The sequence below is a fragment of the Pristis pectinata genome, chromosome 6 (genome assembly GCF_009764475.1).
Source record: "Pristis pectinata isolate sPriPec2 chromosome 6, sPriPec2.1.pri, whole genome shotgun sequence".
Classification (NCBI taxonomy): Eukaryota; Metazoa; Chordata; class Chondrichthyes; order Rhinopristiformes; family Pristidae; genus Pristis; species Pristis pectinata.
In genome coordinates, this window is record NC_067410.1 from 19,666,774 (window position 1) to 19,689,414 (window position 22,641).

Consider the following 22,641-nt stretch of genomic DNA (forward strand, 5'->3'; position numbering starts at 1 on the left):
TATTCTCTCTCCTTGTTTGTCATGTGTATGACATTACTAATATTTCCAGACATTGAATTTATACTTCCACCACCCTTCCCCCCCCCCCAGTCCAAAAACCAGTCTCCTATATAAATTGTTATTTAAATTAGTAATATTGAAGATCTCATGACAGAGTGAGTCAGCACAATGCCCTTTCATCCCTGGTACATGAATTCAAATCCAGAGTAATAGGATGGGAGTGGCCTCTCTATGCTAATGTACATAAATTTGGGTAATCTTAAATCAGAGAACGTGACATATGTCAGGTTATTCATGGAGAATTCCTAAGGATAGAATATGAACTGGAGACTTGCATGTGGTAAGTGGTGCTATTTCTAGAGCAGAGTAAAGAGAGTTTCATTCTGGTGTCTGACAACAACGATATACTTGTCCAAAGAGAAACTGCAAAGGAGTTGGAGTTTAAAAATAGGTTTTGTTACAGTTGTACAAGGTGTTGCTGAGGCCAGACCTGGAATACGGTGCACAGTCTTGGTCCCCTCACTGAAGCAAAGAATAGTGGAGGTAGTCCAAAGGAAATTCACCAGGCTAATTTCTGGGATGAGGGGGCTGTCCTATCAAGAGAGGCTGGACAATTTAGATCTGTATTCTTTTGGAGTTTAGAAGACTGAGGGGTGACTTTATTCAAATATGTAAGATCCTAAGGGGATTTGACACAGTAGATGGTGAGATGTTTTCAGTAGTCCAGCAGTGGGAGAGTCATGATCAAGGGGGAAATAGCTGCAAAATAAGAGGCTGGTCATTTAAAACTGAGATGCATGGAAATGTCTACTAAAGGTACTGCAACTCTGGAATTCTCTGCCCCTGAGGGTGGTGAAGGCCAGAATATTAGATACACTTAAGGTGGAGATAGATAACAAATTGAAAGTTTGAGGAATTGAGAGTTATGGGGAAATGGCACGGAAGAGGAGTTGAGGCCAGCACAGATAATCCATGATTATAATGAATGGTGAGGCAGGTATGAGGGGCTTCGTGGCCTACTCCTATTCCCATTTTGTTGTGTTCTTGTGACACTGACATTAAGATACAAATATATTCTGTTCCCTGATACTGATGTCCCTTAAGTGAAAGTAAAAATTATAGGAAAAAAAAGTATTTTATATCATAAGCAAAAACAGAAAATGTTGGTCAGGCAGCATCTGTGGAAAGAGAAACTGAGTAAGGTCTGAGATCTTGCATCAGAAAGAGAAAACAAGTTAGTTTCAGTTGCAGCAAAAGTGGAAGAGTTATGGGTAGAACAAAGGGAATATCTCTGATAAAGTGAGACCAAATGAGTTAGTCGTTCAAATCCAGGTGTGGAGGCTGAAATGCTGATGGAGCAGTTTGCATCCCAGCAGACTGGCAATATTATCTACCTAGTGCCCTGAGAGTCATCCAATGTGCAGATGCAGGACATTGATGTCCTCTCTTCATCTGGGTCAATTCATCACCCTCTGACCTTTCAAGCAGCATAGTTAGCTGTGCCCCACAGCCGAACATCAGACATCCCAGACTTTAATTTATAGGGAACAGGAGCAGGCTTCCAGCATTCAGACCAGACCCACAGAAGCAATGTCGAGTGTTTTCTCTCTCACACTACAATAACAGAATCTAGGGTCTCTCAGAACATATTAAAATGCCACATTTCTGGTCAATTTCTGGAATTCTGGACCACAAGCGCTCACCTACTATATAGCCACTTGCACGGCTGCCCAGCCCATTAATATGAGTACAGCTAGCAAGTTTTCCTGCAAGCATTGCTACAGGGCAGGTTCTCGGATCCACTGAGGCTCAGTTGCAGATTGCCCTGCTTCATGGAGCTTCCATTGGATCCACAGGACCACAAAAAGGTTGGTGTGGCCACTGGGTTTGCACAGGAGGGTGTAAACATGAGGCACAAGCTGGGCCAAACATGTTCAGCCCACCGAGTTCACAGGTATCCTGCACTGAGTGACTCACTTTGTCTTCCCAAAGCTTTCCCACCATTCACAAGGCATGTCGGCTGTAATATGGAGTAATCTCCACTTGGCTGAATGAATGCTGCTGTTATGTTAAGCTCAGCACCATCCAGAACAAAGAAGCTTGTTTGATTGGGACCCCATCTGGAATTTAACCACACCTGGTCAAATGACCCATCTCCTATGTTTACTACAATGAGGGATTGGCTCCCAAGTGCTGCATCTGGAGACCTGCTCCTTATTTGCTCAGTTCAGGCATGTACACCAGCCTAACTGTTACATCCTGTGGCCAATTTATGTCTTCTGAGCCCCACTGGATACTGTAACTAAATAAATACCATTACTTTATTTGTCTATTTATTCTTTGGTGTACTGAATGCTGAGTAACTTCATGTGTTAATTTGTTGCCAAGAATTACCTGTTCATCTCACTGCAAACCAAAGTTAAAAGATGTGATTCTGAGCTTGGTGATACTCGGCCTAGATATACGTAACTGAAATATGCAAACCTTTAGCAAATAGCATATCAAGAATCGCCTGAGCTAGATTAATGCCACATGATCCAATCTCTAAAAGTACGCTAAACCAGAGATACCAATCCTACTTTAGTAAAAAATAATTTTGAATTCCTACTTTGCTCCTCTGTCCATTAATGTCCGGTGGAAATTGTAGAAGTTGGCAATGAGTTGATGATGGGTTTGGGCTTGGAAATGAAGTAGGGAAAACTTACTCAATGTGCCAAGGAATCAATGAGCCATAAAAGTGATCGTAATCTGAAACAGAAGGAAAGCAAGTTACAAGACCAGTACCAAAACAAAGACAGTAGTCATTTCTGGTGATGTACTTACATACTTGCAACACAAAATTTGAAGCCTCCTTCCTGAAAATGATGTGAGAGAACATAATGCAACACTTTTGCATTATTGTGAACATCTCCATCTTGATAGTCCTCTGAACAGGTGCCTAAGTGAGCCTGACAAGACACAACCACTTTGAATATTAAAAGTCGAGTCCTATGATATCAGTGGGTCCTAAACCTACACAGGAGTGAATGGGAAGGAGCAGGCTCCTGATGGCTGGCCTAAAAAGGAACCAACGTGTGAAATTTATCTTATTGTTGTGTGATCAGAAGGTGCAGCAGTCCTGTCCTAGGCTCCAACATACCAGCTAAGTGTACCCACCACCCCCCCCCAACCCATTCCACCCTACTTCAGTTCAAACTACCAACTTAGCCAAACCCCACTTAATTGTGGTGGTCCCAAACTTGTGTGCTGCACCGGAGCAGTGGATTTGTGCCTGAATGCACCTGCTCAATGTTAATAAATCCCAGTTCTCCAGGTAGGGTTGTCCTCCTGCTGAAAACATAAGGGCCTCAAGTCCACTTGAGGGTAAAACCTACCCCTGAGTCTGCACAGTTCTGGAGAATATTTTGTTACTAACATCTGTAATATTACAGTCTGCACGCATTCCTAACCACATGAATTTCTTTATCAGAAAAGATTGTCTGCACCTCATACCTCTGCACCTTTATACACTTTCAGTGGAAAAATATAAAATATGCACTTTTTAGCTTTTATTGCTTGTGACGCTGGTTCACAAACTCATTTATTTTATAACCACATGCCATACTCGCAATTATTTCACATAAATCTAAACTAATAATACCGTAGAACAGCTGGAGTAACAAAACAGATTAATTTTAAACTGAGGCAGGGATGAAATGATCATTGATTTAAACCACTAGGCATCCCATGACTAGCAAGACAAACTTTCGAAGGTACTGAATAAAAGCAAGAAGGGCAGCTGGCAACTTAAATTTTTTGTGTTGAAAGGAGACAGGAAACAAGGCCCCAATGTACAATGTGTATATTTAAACACATGGCACAGCTTGCTCCTCCTCCTTACAGAATCAGCAAAGCAGCCTGTCATTTTGTAGAAAGCTCAACAAACAGGCAAGCTGAGATTCTCTCTCATTTCCAGAATCTAGATACCTCCAAAGTGGAGAAGGATGGTTTTTGCTGGGGATGGCACTGTGGCATGCATTCGATCATCTTATCAATTTGGGATGGTATTGAGAATCTCGAGGCCACCTCTGGCAACACAAAGAAGCCCTGTATTAGCGACAGAAGGGCTGCACCACTTTACAAACTGCCAACCCATCCACCCCATCAACCAGCACCCCATTAGCACAAGAGTCTGTGGTTCCCACATTGGCTTCATCAGCCACTTCAGAACCTACAATAACAGAGCAGAAACAAGTCGTCTTTGATCCTAAGGAAATGCCTAAGAAGATGTCTTTCTTTGAAAATAATGGAAGAATTACCAGCATTATGAAAAGTAAACAATTTTTCATAAGAGAACTGAAATGAATTTAATTTTAGAGTTAAAAAAGGGCAGTTAAAATTGATAGGCTATTAACTAATGAATTTGAGTCTTTATGATGTATAATGTTTTAGATTCACTTTTTGTTCTTTTAACATTTTGAAAATTGACATTTCCAAATCTTAATACTTCTGTTATGAGATGGTTTGGGTAACACCTTTCTCTATTTTTTTTACAGAACTCTGCAAAATAATTACATGGCAATATTATCTCATTCGGACAATAACTGTAATGACCAGCAATACTCTGAATATTATCTGCAAATGGTCTCTGCTCCACCATGCCAAAGAAGTAATTCCATATTCAAAACATTAATAATCTTGAAGTATTGGCCACAGACTCACAGAAAGCTAATATGATTTTGGATGGAATTTACCCAGTGACTTTTGTCTTCAGAGCAGTGTAATTATATCAATATGATATCTATTTCCACTGGGCTACATTTGACCTTTGCAAGCTGCATAAAATCACCAGACAGATTTTATGTTATTCTCTGTGGTTTAAGTTCAGCAGAAAGGGACACAAATATCAGTTAAACTATAGATTCAATCTATTTCATCACAAAATCATCTAAGCTTTGGAAATGTCAGATTTCAACATATTGAAATAAAAATACTCTTCGTCTAAATATTACACATCAAATATGACACAAATTCAATTGTCAATAAATAAGCTGCACCATTACTTTGTTTCTCAAAATATAAAAATTAATTCATTTCAGTTCTCTTATCAAAAACTTTTCACACACTATTTCCACAATTGTCAGAAGTGTTAACTTCAATCTGTAAATGTTGTTTCCTTCCTTGATTTTCTCCATTTCTTTCTTAGATACATTTCATTCTATAAGACCTCCCAACCTCTTCTAATGTTTAGGTATTTAGCCTAAGCAGTAGGTGTCACCCGGTTATTACACCATGTAAGGCAAAACACGTGTACCTGGTGCTGTTACCATTTGACATTCATTTGTGTGTTTCTAGCAGAGGAATTTACTGCACAACTGCAGAGAGTTGCGGACACAGCACAGCATGTCACAGAAACCAGCCTCCTCTCCATGGACTCTGTCTACACTTCTCACTGCCTCAGTAAAGCAGCCAGCATAATCAAAAAACCCACGAACCCCAGACATTCTCTCTTTGCCCCCCCCCCCCCCCATTGGGCAGAAGATACAAAAGCTTGAAAGTATGTACCACCAGGCTCAAGGATTCTGCTGCTATAAGACTGTTGAATAGTCCCTTAGTACGATAAGATGGACTCCTGACCTCACAATCGACCTCATTATGGCCTTGCACCTTATTGTCTACCTGCACTGCACTTTCTCTGTAATTGTAACACTTTATTCTGCTTTCTGTTATTGTTTTCCCTTGTACTACCTCAATGTACTGCTGTGATGAAATGCTCCGTATGGAAGCTTTTAACTGTACCTCGGTACATGTGATGATGATAAACCAATTTACCAATTTAATATCACTAGCCCTAGACCACCAGCTGACTTATCCTACACCAGGGAGCATGGACGCATTGCAAAAACAAACTTCTGCATTGACTGGAACCTATTAATGCAAACGTGCAGAGGATCAGACTGAAGGCTTTCGTGTCCAAAAGGTTTAACACTGCATCTAAAAAGTATGATCACAGTTTCTGGTGTGATAGCACACAAATATTTTGTTCAATTGACCTGACGTAAAATCAAACAATCACTTATTTTTGATGCAGTGTGGTCCACTCATTGTATAATTGTAATATTACATCAAGATCTATGAAGTATGTTTTACATATTTTTTCACAACACAAGATTCCACATGAAATGGTGTCAATGCTTCTCAGAACCAGGGGTCACAGTCTCAAAGGAAGGGGTTGGACATATATGAGGAGAAATTTCTTCACCCAGAAGGTAGTAAACCTTTAGAATTCTTTACCCAAGTGGACTGTTAGGCTTGGCCGCTGAGTATATCCATCACAAAAGCCAATCGATTTTTAGACATTTTGGGATTCAAGAGATAAGAGTGTAGGACAAGAAAATCAGCTATGAACTCATTGAATGGCAGAACATGCATAATGGGCAAATGGTAAACTCCTGCATTTGATTCTTATGTTCTTATTTTAAGGATCTTAATAAGTCACTATTAGCTTTATACTGCAATCAAATGCCCTGAGCAGTTTCTATTTTGGTAATCCATTCCTGAACCTATGAGTAGCATAGGGTTCTCCCAAACTAAAATTACCAAACATTCATGAAATTAGGCATCATGCAAAATGGACATCCAAACAGAACTTAACTAAAATTAACCTCCCATTACTGTTATTCACAGTTTCTAAGGCTTAGTTTTAAGCATTTTTGCTTTCAGCAAATCTGACCTTTTTTGGTTACTCTGTCAGTCTTTCTCCAGACCCAGGTTGTCTTTCAGGATGACATTTCTACTGACTGAGCATAAAAGTAATTATATATGGGTGCCTAGTTTCAATCAAAATGAACACCTGCTCTACAATTTGCACTCTAATGTTATTTTATCAGACTTAATCAGTACCAAGAAAAACAGAAAACCTTAATTATATCACAATTTATGACACAATTTAGAATTTGAATCTGTCATTTGCACCATCTTGCCAACAGCAATTAAAATGCTGAGAGCCATCAAGATTATTTTACTGACTTTATCCAAGCTCCTCAAATTAACTGAAATATTTGAATCCATGGAACTTTGTGTTCTAGTTTGTAGATTTCTATTTATTTCTGAAAAGGAAGTGTAACTGCTAGACCACTCTGTTTTCACCAGAGATCAAAAACTCCTGTGGTTCTGACCTACTTATAGATTACCTATAACACTAACCATAGTTCTTTATAGTAACATGATGTAGAGCTTTGCTGCAAGAATCCAGATTTTCTTCAACTGTTGAACCATAGTATTAAAGTAACATATAGCACAGATCATAGATCGTTCAGCCTGTTGAGTTTGTGTTGGCGCTAAGAAGAAATATCCAAATAGTCTTTGCTTACCCCACTCAAACCCCGTAATTATGTAAATGTTTCACCGTATATATCTGTTTCTCTTTTTAAAACTTACTATTGAAACTGTTTCTACCACCATTTCACCCAAATGACTTGCTATTTTAAAAAAGTTTTCATTGCAACCTCTAAAGATCTTCCGTTAATCATCTTAAACCTATGTCCTCTGGTTACTCGTCCTCTTGCCTGGATAAACATTTTCACTGCCAAGGTTATTCTAGCTTTGAACAACTCAATTAATTCTCCCTTTAATCTTCTCTGCTATTAGGAGGACAATCCCAACTCCTCAATTCCTTTCAAGTTTGTCATTCATGGGTATCACTCTGGCAAATCTCCTCTACGTCATCTCCAATAACTAGATATTCAGAAATGGGTGGAAAGCACCAGCTGAGACCTAACCTCAGGTTTGCTGAAACTCCATTTATAATGGTAGCACAGGTAGTATAAGGAATGCATACTTAAGATAAATTTACTGATCCCACATTTCCTTCAAAACACCACACTCGAAGGGTACGTAAGTGAGAGATAGGACTGTAACACTATAGTCCCAATTTTCCAACCAGCTCCCTGCTTTGAGACCAAGATTGATGAATTTACCCATATATTTTTCAGTCCGACTTTTACTTCAGCATGGAGAAGGGTGAAGTGACACAGTTTGGCAAAAATAATGAAAGACAGTATATACTAAGTGGCTTAATTCCAAAGGGTATAGAGGAACAGAGGCACCTGGGTGTGCAGATCCATAAATCCTTGAAAGAAGCAGGACATGCTGAGATATTGATTAATAAAGTATATGTGATTCAGAGAGTCATTATGTGAGGTTTGAAGCACAAGAACAGGGAAGTTTTGCCTTTTAATTATTCCTTCATGGGGTCAGACAATGCTACTGATAGAACATTACAGCATAGTACAGGCCCTTCGGCCCATAAAGTTGTGCCAATATTTTATCCTGCTCTAAGATCTATCTAACCCTTCCCTCCCACATAGCCCTACATTTTTCTATCATTCATGCGTCTATCTAAGAGTCTCTTAAATGTCCCTAACGTATCTGCCCCCCAACCTCTGCCGGCAGTGCATTCCACGCGCCCACCACTCTCTGTGTAAAAAACTTACCTCTGACATCCCCCCTATACCTTCCTCCAATCACTTTAAAATTATGCCCCCTCTTGTTGGCCATTTTCGCCCTGGGAAAAAGTCTCTGACTGTCCACTCGATCTACGCCTCTTATTATCATGTACACCTCTATCAAGTCACCTCTCGTCCTCCTTCCCTTCAAAGGAAAAAGCCCTACCTCGCTCAACCTATCCTCATAAGACATGTTCTCCGGTGCTGGCATTTATTGTCCATCCCTTATTGCTCCTGAACTGAGGAGGCACTTTGATGGATCTGAAGTTAAAATACGCCAGACCAGGTAAGAATCCAGATTTCCTTCTCTGAAGTATATTAGTAAACCAAATAGGTTTTTACAACAAGTTCGTTCCATTGTTAGTATTGCTGACATTAATCTTTCTTCACAGATTCCAGATTTGTTGAACCTGTATAAAATGTTGGTTAGGCCACGAATGAAGCACTGGTCTAAAGCTGGTCACCTAACTTTAGGGAAGATGTGAAGATTCTTAAAATCATTTTAGGGATGAGAGATTTCAGCTGTAAGATTAGACTGGGGAAGGTATTATTCTTCATCTTGGAGTAAAGAAAATTAAGGGGTGATTTGAGAGGCATAGTGAGGATCATGACATTTTTCTGTAGAGTAAAAAGAGAGAGGTTATTCCTTTTTGCAGATGGTTCAAGGACTCTAAAATTAGACCAAAAAATTCAAGGGAGATGTTAGTGAAATGTTTTCAGACAGGAGGTATTTATGAACTGGAACTCCCTGCTTTTACAGATGATAGAAATGGAATCAATCAGGGTTTTCGAAAGGAAGTTGGACAAGCACTTAAGGGGAAATAATTTGCTGTGCCAAAGGGAAAGAGCAGAAGAATGAGACTGACCAGATAATTCTACTCAGTGTTAGCAATGGCTCAAAGGGCTGAATGGCCTCCTTCTGTACTGCAAAAATTCTGTGTTTCTATAACTTCTAAGAACTTGCGTATTAGCACTTGGATCTCTAAGTTTCTGGATCTTGTTCCCATGGAATTTTCTTGATCTCATTATTGTTCACTTTTTTCTCCTGTCAACAGCATTGCAAACCTTCTTTAAGAAGGTCAAAAGACTCATTTGTAACTTGTTAAGCATACTTTGAATTCTACTTGGCTGCCAAACTTTACCACCATCGCATTGCAGCACTGGAACATAGATTTTTTTGCTGAATTACCACCAAAATCGTCTCATCCACATTCCGAGTGTGTACATGATCCTTTCTCTAACTCAAAATAATGAAGAAAACTGTAAAATTGTCTTTTCCCATTTATCTAAAAAGCTTTCAAAATAACTATCTAAACATCGTAAAAAGATGACTTGATGATGAATAATAGATGCCAGACAGAAGAGAATGGGAATGATTTTCTATATAAATTATTTCCAATTACACTATAAAAACCAAAGTTGCCAGCGTCTGCATTCTTTCAATTTTCTGGTCCCAGATAACCAAAATTGAGACATCCCAAGGGTAAAAGTAACAGAGCTCTATTTCCCTACTCTCATATGATGGTTATTAACTGCACTGTTCCTGTATATTCTAACAAGCAGCAATCATAGTTAAAGGAAGAGTATATTTGTTCCAAGTAACTTCATACTAAAATTACTTTGTTAGCTGGAATAGCAGGAAACTGTCCAATAATGACATGCCTGCAAAAGTGCTTCTTTTACATTTTTCAATAGTCATTTGCCAAAAAACGTCATTCGTCTAATTGTGGGTTGAGCATAATATCTCAGCTCTACATGTATGTAATGGCAGGGAAAAGAAAGGGATAGGAGACGGACTTTCTCTCAGGAGAAGACTTTCAAATTCCTTTCAGATTTAGTATTGTGAAATTTATCGGAAAAGTGCCTTTGAAAGGTGTTGGTATGAGCTATTCTAAATATATGTTCTCTAATTTGAACCACATGCAACTCAATATATCCAGTCATCTCGATTGCGCAGAGCAACTTAATTTACAACTCAATGATACAATACCAAAGTTGATACATGTAAATATTGTGATGCTATTTGTGACATATTATTTGCTGTGTATGTGGACATTCTGTGGAAGTCTTCAATAAACCTGATGGATCTCCTCACGTATCACACGTAACAGTCTATACGCTTATCAAAGGACCTTACCAGTGGTTAAAAACACACTGAAAGACACATACCTGACACTGGTGATAAGGATGGGATACTGAAAAATCAGAGTGATCAAAAGCACTGTCAAGAACAGCAAGCGATTGCATTGGTATGGTAAGTCTGCGATGCTCATGATTAATTGTTATAAGGTGCAGACTTAAGCACGAGAGAACAAAAAATATAGCGCCTGCAAAATGTGTTAGACTCAGTCATACAGCATGGAAACAGGCCCTTTGGCCCAACCCATCCATGCCGATTGTGTTGCCCAGAGAGCTAGTCTCATCGGCCTGTGTTTGGCCCATAGCCCTCTAAACCTCTCCAATCCATGTGCTTATCTAGATGGCTTTCAAATGCTGCTAATGTGCCCGCCTCAACCACTATTTCTGGCAGCTCATTCCAAATACACACCACCCTTTGCATGAAGAAGCTGCCCCAATGTCCCTGTTAAATCTCTCGCCTCTGATCTTAAACCTATGCCCTCTTGTTTTCAGCACCCCCTCCCTGGGAAAGATACTATGTGCTTTCACCCTGTCTATGCTCCCCATGATCTTATACAGTATACCTCTATCAGGTCACCCCTCAATCTCCTACATTCCTGGGATAAGGTCCAGGTCTCCACAACCTCTCCTTGTAACTCAGGCCCCCAAGTCCAGGCAACATCCTGGTAAATCTTTTCTGCACTCTTTCTAGTTTAATAACACCTTTCCCATAACAGGGTGACCAAAACTGTGCACAATACTCCAAGTGAGGTCTCACCAACATCTTATGTAACTGCAACATAACTTCCCAACTCCTATACTCAGTGCCCTGATTGACGAAGGCCACTTTCAGCGAACTATGCACTTGCACTCCAAGGTCCCTCTGTTCTACAACTCTCCCCTGGGCCTTACCATTCGCTGTACAAGTCCTACACTGGTTTGATCTCCCAAAATGCAATCGTTCACATTTATCTGGATTGAAAGCTATTTGCCAATCCTCAGCACACATACCTAGCTGATCAAGATCCCCCTGTAGTTGTTCATAACCTTCTACACTATCTACAACAACACCTATTGCAGTATCATCTGCAAACTTACTAACTGTGCCTTGTACATTCACATCCAAGTCATTTATATAAATTACAAACAACAAAGGTCCCAGTGCCGACCCGTGGCACACCACGAGACACAGGCCTCCAGTCTGAGAAACAACCCTCGACCATCAACCTCTGCTTCCTACCTGAGCCAATTATGAATCCAATCCACTATCTCCCCCTGGATCCCATGCGATCTAACCTTCCAGACTAGTCTGCCACAAGGGACCTTGTCAAAGGTCTTGCTAAAGTCCATATAGACAACATCCACTACCCTACCCTCATCTACCGTCTTGGCTACCTCCTTGAAGAACTCCCAGAAATTTGTCAGACATGACTTCCCACACACAAAACCATGATGACTCTCCCAGATTAGACCCTGACTCTCCAAATGTTGGGAGATCCTGGCCCTCAGAATCCCCTCCAGCAATTTACCCACTACTGATGTCAGACTCACTGGCCTGTAGTTTCCTTGCTTGTTTTGCTACCCTTTTTAAACAATGGTACCACATTAGCTACTCTCCAGTCTTCCGGAACTTCACCTGTGGCCAGAGATAAAGCAAAATTCTCTGCAAGGGCCTCTGCAATTTCTTCTTTAGCTTCCTACAAAGTCCGAGAATGCACCAGGTCAGGCCTTGGGGATTTATCCACTTTAATATACTTCAAGGCCTCCAATACCTCCTCCCTGCTAATTTGTATGTGGTCCACAACAACACCAATCATTTCCCCCATTTCCTTAACTTACATCATTTTCTCCACAGTGAAAACTGAAGATAAATATTCATTAAAAATCTCACCCATTTCCTTTGGTTCCTATTCTTTCCCTAGCTGCCCTTTTACTCTTAATGTACCTATAGTACCTATAATCTCTTGGGACCTTGCCTGCCAGATCCTTCTCATATCCTCTTTTTGCCCTCCTAGCTTCTCTCTTAAGTGCACGCTTACACTTCTTGTAGTCATCAAGAGATTCACTAGTTCCCAATTGCTTATGCACAGTGTATGCCTCCCTCTTTTTCTTAACCAGAACCTCAATATCTTTTGTCAACCAGGGTTCCCATAGAAAGGTAGCTCAGATGAATGTGTGGCTGAGGAATTGGGGCAGGGATTCAAGTTCTTGGATCATTGGGATCTCTTCTGGGGTAGTTGTGATTTGTATAGTAGGGACGGGTTGCACCTGATCTAGAGGGGGACGAATATCCTGGGTGGGAGATTTGCTAGTGCTACTCGGGAGGGTTTAAAATAGAGTGGCGGGGGGGAGGGGGTGGGGTCCCTGAGCAGTAGAGTGGCTGATGAGAAATCAGGGGATAATACTGTAGCCAATGAGAGCAAGTTTAGTTGTCAGGATAGACAGGAGCACAGTAAAGAGAGAGGAAAGACCATTGGTTTAAGCTGCATTTATTTCAATGCAAGATGCTTGACAGGTAAGGCAGATGAACTCAGGGCATTGATTGGCTCTGTGTACTGGGATATCATAGCCATAACAGAAACATGGCAGAGAGGAGGGCAGGACTGGCAGCTCAGTGTTCCAGGATACAGATGCTACAGGTTTGACAGAGGTGCAGGTAAGAGAGGGTGATGAAAGAGGGCATAACAATGGTTCTTAGAGAGGACCATTGTTATGCCCTCTTAGGGGAATCATCCAGTGAGACCATATGGGTAGAACTTAGAAATAGAAAGGGGATAGTCACTCTGATGGGATTGTATCATAAAGCCCCCGATAGCGAGAATTGGAGGAGCAGATATTTAGAGAGATTGCAGCTAGTTGTAAACATAATAGGGTAGTATTAGTGGGAGATCTTAACTTCACCAATATTGACTGGGCCAACCATACAGTGAAAGGCTCGGATGGAGTGGAATTTGTGAAATGTTTCCCTAAACCTGCCAGCCTTGCCCTTCACTCTAACAGGAACATGCAGACCCTGAACTCTTGACATCACACTTTTAAATGCGTCCCATTTAGCAGACACTCCTTTCCCTGAAAACAACTTCATTCAGTCAACCACTACAAGATCCCGCCTAATGGCTCCAATATTTGCTCTGCCCCAGTTCAGGATGTTAACCTTTGAACCCATTGTACCCTTATCTGTAACTATTTTAAAACTCAGAATTATGGTCACTGGACCCAAAGTGCTCACTGACAGACACTTGCCCTACCTCATCCCACAGGAGGAAGTCCAGTGTCGCACCCTCTCTTGGAGGTCCTCTATTAGCACATGGCACTGGGAGTAATCCAGAGATTACTACCCTTGAGGACTTGCTTTTTAGGTTCTCTCCTAACTCCCTATATTCACTATGCAGGACCTCATCCCTCTTTCTACCTATGTAGTTGGTACCAACATGCACCACGACCAATGGCTGTTCACCCTCCCCCTGAGAATGTTCTGCAGCTGCTCCAAGAGGTCCCTGACCCTGGCACCCAGGAGGCAACACACCATCCTGGCGTCTCTTTTGCGGCCACAGAATCTCCTGCCTGTCTCCCTAACTACCGAGTCTCCAATCACTGATGAGAAAACAAGATGCTGGAGGAACTCAGCAGGTCAGGCAGCATCTGTGGAGAAAAGCAGACGGTCAAAGTTACAGGTCAGGACCCTTCTTCAGGACTGAAATGTTGACTGTCTGTTTTTCTCCACGGATGCTGCCTGACCTGCTGAATCCCTCCAGCATCTTGTTGTTTCTTCATCTAGATTCCAGCATCTGCAGTCCTTGGTTTCTCGAGTCTCCTATCACTACTGCCCTGCCTGACTTCCCTCTTACCTGCTGAGCCTCAGAACCGGTCTCAGTGCCACCAACCTAGTTACTGCTGCTGTGCCCAGAAAGGTTGTCCTTCACCACCCCCCCCCCACCCCACCCCCGCCAGCAGTATCCAAAGGGGTATACTTGTTGCTGAGGGGAACATCCACAGGGGGACCCTGCACTGTCTGTCTCTTCCTCTTACCTCTCCTAGTGGTCACCCAGCTATCTGCAGCCTGATCCCTGGGTGTGACCACCTCACTAAAGCTCTTGTCTGTGATGCTGTCAGTATCCCAGACAATCCCAAGTACAGTCCTCTTGTCAATAAAAAAAACAAGCTTAAAGCATCCCAGACAATCCTAAGTACAATCTTCTTGTCAATAAAAAAAAGCTTACTAACCATCAATGTGGAAGGCAGTACAAAATGGCAGTCTTGCCCCAGACCAGTTATATAGGAATCTGGCACCATGATGACAAAGCATGGGAGCCCTTCACCTTGCATGTTGAAATAGAGGATGAGAGTGAAAATTCTCAGAATGAAGTCATAGGGAAGTGCACAAGGGTCATCCTATTAGTAGAAGTAGGGCCAGGTGCTTTTCCAACATTGGCAAACTTCCTTGTTGATTGATGTATAACAAAATAGTAGTAAAGTTCAAAACCATTTCAACCCAATGCTCTCAGAGATTGGGTATTATTAGCTCAGAAACCATAATCGTGGGTCAGGAGAGACTATTAGCAATTAGATAGTTGTCCTAAAATAACCTGTTTTCTCACTTTTCCAGTTCTGCTGAAGGGTTATTGATCTGAAATATTAACTTCTTTTGTATCTCCACAGATGCTGCCTGATTTGCTAAGTATTATATATTATGTCATGTAAGCATGGGCAATCTATGGAGAACTCTTGAATAAACTACACACACTCTGTCTGAGTTCCTTGTCTTTTATGTACCAAACTATACACTCTGCAGTTAGTTAGTAGTTAAGACTCACTGAAATACACGTACCATACAATTGGCTATACAGGAAGATGGCACTAAAGTTAGGTTACTTGACAGGTAATCCTGAGAATGGGACTAATGGGCAGGTTGGGCTGATTCTCATTGGTGTTTAGAAGGATGACAGGTGATCTTATTGAAACACACAAGAAGGCACGGTAGTGTAGCAGTTAGCATAACGCTATTACAGCACCAGCGACCTGGGTTCAATTCCAGCTGCTGTCTGTAAGTAGTTTGTACATTCTCCCCGTGACTGTGTGGGTTTCCTCCGGGTTCTCCAGTTTCCTCCCACATTCCAAAGACGTACAGGTTAGGAAGTTGTGGGCATGCTATGTTGGCGCCGGAAGCGTGGCGACACTTGCGGGCTGCCCCCAGAACATTCTATACAAAGGTGCATTTCACTGTGTGTTTCGATGTACATGTGACTAATAAAGATATCTTATCTTATCTTAAGATCCTTAGATGTGTAGATGTGAAAGGCTGTTTCTCCTCAGGAGGACAATTCTGATCTGAGGGAATCAAAACCTAGGAGTATTGTTTCAGAATTAGTGGATGCCCATTTAAAATTAGGGTGAGATGGAATTTATTCCCTCAGACACATGAAACTTTGGAACTTCCTACCCCAAAAAGCTATGGGGTCTGAGTGATATTCAAGGCTGAGATATTTGGAAGAGGATAGGGAATCAAGAATCATGGGGAACAGGCAGGGAAGCAGAATTGAGGACAGGGTCAGATTACCCATGATGGTATCAAAGGCCCGTCAGAATGTTGTGTGGTTATTTAGAACCACTGATGCTTAGCTCTGATCAATGGAATTCCATACCTAAACCTCTATTACTTTCCACCTCCCAATCCTTTTAACTGGCCATATGCTCAGATCTTGTGCTGATCAGCTGGCAGAAGTATTTGCGGACATATTTAACCTCTCCCTGCTTCAAGCTCAGGTTCCCACCTGTTTTAAGAAGACCACCATCATCCCGGTACTGAAGAAAAGCAAGGTAACATGCCTCAATGACTACCAACCAGTGGCTCTGACATCCACCACCATGAAGTGCTTTGAGAGGTTGACCATGGAACGCATCAACTCTAGCCTACCAGACAATCTGGACTCAGCTCTGGAGCATCTGGACAGTAAAGGCACATACGTTAGACTATTGTTTATTGACTACAGCTCTGCCTTCAATACAATAATCCCAAGCAAGCTTGTCACCAAACTCAACACCTCCCTCTGTAACTGGATCCTTGACTTTCTAACAAACAGACCGCAATCAGTGAGGATAGGCAGCAATACCTCCGGCACTATTATTCTCAACACTGGTGACCACAAGGCTGCATCCTCAGCCCTCTAATCTACTTCCTATACACTCATGACTGTGTGGCCAGATTCTGCTCTAACTCCATCTACAAGTTTGCAGATGATACCACCGTTGTAGGCCGTATCTCAAACAGCGCTGAGTTGGAGTACAGGAAGGAGATAGAGAGCTTAGTGGAATGGTGTCATGACAACAACCTTTCCCTCAATGTCAACAAAACTAAAGAGCTGATCATTAACTTCAGGAAAGGGGGCGGTGTACATGCACCTGTCTACATCAATGGTGCTGAGGTCGAGAGGGTTGAGAGCTTCAAGTTCCTGGGAGTGAACATCACCAACAGCCTATCCTGGTCAAATCACATAGAAGCCATGGCCAAGAAAGTTCACCAGTGCCTCTACTTCCTCAGGAGGCTAAAGAAATTTGGTTTTTCCCCTTCGGCTCTCACCTACTTTTACAGATGCACAATAGAAAGCATCCTATCTGGATGTATCACGGTTTGGTACGGCAACTGCTCTGCCCAGGACCGCAGGAAACTGCAGAGAATTGTGGACACAGCCCAGCGCATTACGGACACCAGCCTCCCCTCCTTGGACTTTACCTCTCGCTGCCTTAGTGAAGCAGCCATCATAATCAAAGACCCCACCCACCTGGGACATTCTCTCTTCTCTCCTCTTCCATCTGGTAGAAGATACAGGAGCCTGAGGGCACGTACCACCAGAGTTAAGGACAGCTTCTACCCCACTGTAATAAGACTATTAAACAGTTCCCTTATACAATGAGATGGACTATGACCTCACGATCTACCTTGTTGTGACCTCACACCTTATTGCACTGCACTATCTCTGTAGCTGTGACACTTTACTCTGCACTGTTATTGTTTTTACCTGTACTACATCAATGCACTCTGTACTGACTCAATGTAACTGCACTATGTAATGAATTGACCTGTACGATCGGTTTGTAAGACAAGCTTTTCACTGTACCTCAGTACAAGTGACAATAATAAACTAATACAAATACCAATATTTCTGTCTTAGCTTTTTGTCCCCCTCCCCCTTCCAATATTTTCTTATTTACTTTAGTGTCAATTTCTGGCCAAATATGCTTTGTAAACCACAACAGAATACTTTTTTTAATCACCATATTAGTGCTGGAATGGAAGTTGCTGTTGTGGTTGTACTCTATACCCCTATTTATGAAACCTCAAATTCAATTGGCTTTATCTTTCTCTGCAGCTAGCTTATGTCAGTGAGTAGAAGACTTGCTTTTCACTTGTATGTGCTCCAGTATAATTCTATACACAATCTTATTAAAAGACATACTTAACAAATAACTTTATTTTTTACTGATCCTTGCATATTTTCAGAGTCACTAAACAAACGGACAAGATTATTCATTACTACTTTCCAAGTATATTTTCACCTGTTTATTTGCATTCTAAGATATACCTTAAGATCCCAACCACAATTCTGCATTCTGCAGCAGCAACTTGTTCAACTGAACAGAAGTGTCATGTTTAATCCTACAAATTAAAATGAAGTTGTAAACAAAACAAAGAAAAATACTGTTAAACTTACAATTTATTTACTATATATAAGTACATACATAATTTTTGTATCAAGTGACAAGACCGGCATAAGTAGAGGAGAAAATCTGAAGGAAAATAAGCAAATGCTCGTTATTTGAAGATATTTATCGTGTCAGGTCAGTAGCCAAACTGCCACCTACTGACATTCTGCTGGTAGTGCAATATGAAATTTGTGAATTGTCACAAAAGTTTCCTAAAAATGCATGAGGTTGCATGTTTGAATTTTAAATTAATTTTTGATTATGTCAAAGGAATCCTATGAGCAAAATTAATATCCACATACTTTTGTGCTTTCAATAGCAATGTTTTGATTTTATTTCTATTTCTTTATTCACCAGTGAAGCAGAAAATCTGTTCCTGGTTTCCTTCAAAAATCTCCTCATGTTGCACATTTTGTCGGTGTTAACCATGGCTCAGTAGCTCTTGTCCCTGTGTCAGGAGTGTGTGGGTTCAAGTTCACAGAAAATGTTGGCTTAGATTTCCATGAAGCACTGACAGAGTACTGCATTATCAGATGTGCAATTCAGAGGGGATTTTCCAAGGAGGTACAGGAATCTACCGCAGTGTCCTAACTAATTTTATCATTCACAGAACTAGATTATCTGTTCCAAATTGCTGTTTGTGAAACCTTCCAAATGGGCCATCTTAAATTTGTTGTACTATACATTAAAATTTTATTTTAAAATACTATGGGAAATCCTGAGATTGTTAAAGATGATGAATTAGTGTAGTTCATTGACTTGCTGTTCATTTTTCTTTGCCAGTCCATCTAACTGAGGAATTCTGCTTGATTTTCCCACCCATTCAGAAATGCAATGTATGGGGTACGGTTTGGGGATCTATTGATCAGGAGGGAGAGATCAGCTGACTTTACTTCAAGGAAAATTCAAGTACAAATACTGGTAAAGCTAACAGAGCAAGTAAAAGTTTGGCACACCACATTTTTTCTTTTTCTCTTAGCCCATCCCTTGGGGTCAAGAGTGACATGTCTCCACTCCAGTTTTGTGGGTTTTGAGGTGGTTGGGATGGCTATATACAGTGCTCCCCATCTGCTACCCTCCCCTATTTTATGAGAGAAAGATCTCAAAGTCCATATGGCTAACACTATACTTTACATGTTGATTCACTGGTAATGTACAAAATGCAATAGCCAACTGACAAAAATACGTTGCAGATTTCATAAAACAACAAGCTGAGTTACCAAAAACTCAAAACATTAGTAAAACTGGTTAAATTGATTCTATTTATCTAGTCATCTGAAATTAATAATCTCAATTCAGGGTCTGTATCAATAGTAAGTAGGGTGACCACCATCCCTATTTGGTCTGGTCAGACCCAATTGACAAAGATCCAATTCCAGTCCTACTCTCAATGACAGTTTCTACATCCTGATAGGCACATTAACTGCTCCCCCCTCCACCATCCAGGCCCATCATGGTTCACACAGACACAGTCAGAAGCTCTTCCCAAAGTCTTAAGCTTCACACTTCTTCTGGCTAACTTCTCCAGTTCAGGACACAGATCTACTCCCATTCTTGCTCACAGTCAATCAGTGACGTTGTTGACTGCTCTGATTGGCAAGGTGTGCAGCAGGGAAATAGAAACTGTGAGGAACATAGAGGTGGGAGTGGGGAGCTGGATATGTTGGGGTGAAAGGTGAAGACCAAGGGAATTCTATCTCTGTTCTGTCTGGGGAGAGGGGGATTGAGAGCAGACATGCGGGAAATGGAGAAAATGTATGTGAGGGCTCCATCACCTACGGCAGAGAGGAAGCCACATTTCCTGAAGAAGGAAGACATCTCAGAAGTCCTAGAGGGGAAAGCCTCATCTTGAGAACAGATGCGGCAGAGACAGAGATACTGAGAGAAAGGGGTGGCATCCTTACAGGAGGCAGGGTGGGAGGAGGTGTAGTCAAGATAGTTGTGGGAGTCTGCGGGTATATAGCAGATATTGGTAGATAGCTTGTACCCTGAGATGAAAATGGAAAGATCCAGAAAAGGAAGACAAGTGTTAAAAATAGTCCAGATGAATTTGAAGGCAGGGTGGAAGTTAGTGGCAAAGGTGATAAAAATTGGTGAGTTCCACATGAGTGTGGGAAGCAGCACCATGGAGACAGGGGGTGTGGCTAAGTTATTAAATGAGTACTTTACATCAGTCTTTAGCAAGGCAGAACCTACTGTTGGAATCTCAGCAAAGGATGATGTTGTTGAGCTTTTGTTCGGGCTAAAAAGTGATAAAGAGAATGTACTGGAAAGGCTAGCTGCTTGTAAAGTGGATAAATCCTCTGGTCCTGATGGCATGCATCCTTGGTTGCTGAGGGAATTATAAAGGTGCTGGCCATTATCTTTAGTAATAATTATCAGACAGGAGGTACAGAAGCCTGAAGCCCAACACCATCAGGTTCAGAAACAGCTACTTTCCTACAACCATCAGGTTCTTGAACTTACCTGCACAACCCTAACCCTGTCTGAGGAATGGAACACTATGGTGCCACCTCTAGCACTACCATGGACCTGTCTCTGATTGTGGCTTTGTTTTTTGCACAATCTTTTTTTTTCTCTCTCTTCACAGTAACATACATTTTACGTATAATTTAAATCTGTGTATTATCTGTACCTATGTGTCTGTTGCTGCTGCAAGTAAGTTTTTCATTGTACCTGTACTTGTGCACATGACAATAAACACGACTTGACTATTGATTCAGGGGTGGTGCCAGGGGACTGGAAATCTCCAAATCTTTCACTGTTGTACTAAAAAGGTATGGAGGAAATGGTAGACTAGTCTATTTAACATGTGGGCAAAGTCCTGGAAAAAAAAATCAGAGAGAGATCAGCAGTCTCTTGATCAGTTGATTGGAGAAAGCCAGCATGGATATTTGTTAAAGGCAAATTTTGTCTAATGAACTTGATAGAATTTTTTAACAAGAGAGAAGATACATGAAGGAAATGTGATTTGATACTTATAGACTTCTGAAAGGCATTTGAAAAACTGCTATATAATAAGCTTGTCAACACTGAAGGCCGTGCAATAAAATGGGCTGTAACAGGATGAATAGAAAATTGGCTAAGAAACAAGAAAAAGAGAGTAGTGGTGATAGATTGTTTCTCAAACTAAAGGGAAGTATATAGTGGAGTTCCCCAGGATCAGTATGAGGACTACTGCTTTTATTAATATTTATTAATGACTTAGACAAGCCCATATATTGATGATGATCTGCAGCCAGTCCGAACTGGCTCAGGATCTAGAGTTAATTATGGTAAAAGTGAGGACATATTCCAGGTCAGCCAGGTAAACTGATACAATAGTGACATTTAAGAAATATTTAGATAGACACTAACATGCAGGGAAAAGAGGGATACAGACCAGGTGCAAGTAGATGGGATTAATTTAAATTCCCTGCATGTTCATGTCTGTCTCAATGTTACCCAAACATCACTATCATATCTGTTTGTACCACCTCCCCTGTCAGCGTGTTACAGGCACCTACCACTCTGTGTGTAAAAAAAATCTTCATTAAACTCTCCCCCTCTCACCTTAAACCTATGCCTTCTAGTATTTAACATTTCTACCCTGGGAAAAAACTCTGAAGATCTACCCTATTTATGCTATCAAGTCAACCCTCAGCCTCCAACGCTCCAGGGAAAACAATCCAAGTTCGTCCAACCCCCTCCTTATAGACTCCAATCCACTCATCAATCCACAATACACTCCAATCCAGGCACTATCCTGGTGAACCTCTTATGCACCCTCTCCAAAGTCTTTGCATCTCTTCCTATAGGGTGGTGACCAGAAATGCACACAAAACTCCAACTGTGGCCTAACCAGTTTTATACAGCAGCAACACGACTACCCGACTCTTATACTAAATGATGAAGGTAAGCATGCCATACACGTTCATCAATTTGTGTTGCCACTTTCAGGGGGCTATGCACTTGCACCCCTAGATGCTCTATAGCAATACTCCTAAGGGTCCTGCTATTTACTGTAAGTGTTTTTCTTGGTTTTGACCTCCCCAAACATAACAAGTCACACTTGTTTGGATCAACTTCCACCTGTCATTTCTCCACCCAGATTTCCAAATGAACTATATCCTGCTGTATCCTTTGACAACCTTCCTCAACTCCACCAATTTCATGCCCATGCACATTTTAAAATTAATAAAAAGACGTACCGGTTAGCAAGTTGTGGGCATGCTACGTTGGCACCAGAAGCGTGGTGACACTTGCGGGCTGCCCCCAAAACACTCTACGCAAAAGATGCATTTCACTGTGTGTTTCGATGTACATGTGACTAATAAAGAAATCTAAACACTTCAGT

General features: G+C 41.3%; 1 long non-coding RNA gene across 1 annotated transcript in view; it reads right to left on the bottom strand.

Annotated features, from left to right (window-relative positions):
- LOC127571213 (uncharacterized) overlaps window positions 1-22,629 on the bottom strand; it is a 45,849-nt gene extending 23,220 nt beyond the window's left edge. Inside the window, exons 1-2 of the long non-coding RNA XR_007956457.1 lie at window positions 22,496-22,629; window positions 2,609-2,748 (exon numbers count right to left, since the gene is read on the bottom strand). This is a non-coding gene — a long non-coding RNA (uncharacterized LOC127571213). The remainder of the gene's footprint in view (window positions 1-2,608; window positions 2,749-22,495) is intronic.
- Window positions 22,630-22,641: the final 12 nt, after the last annotated feature.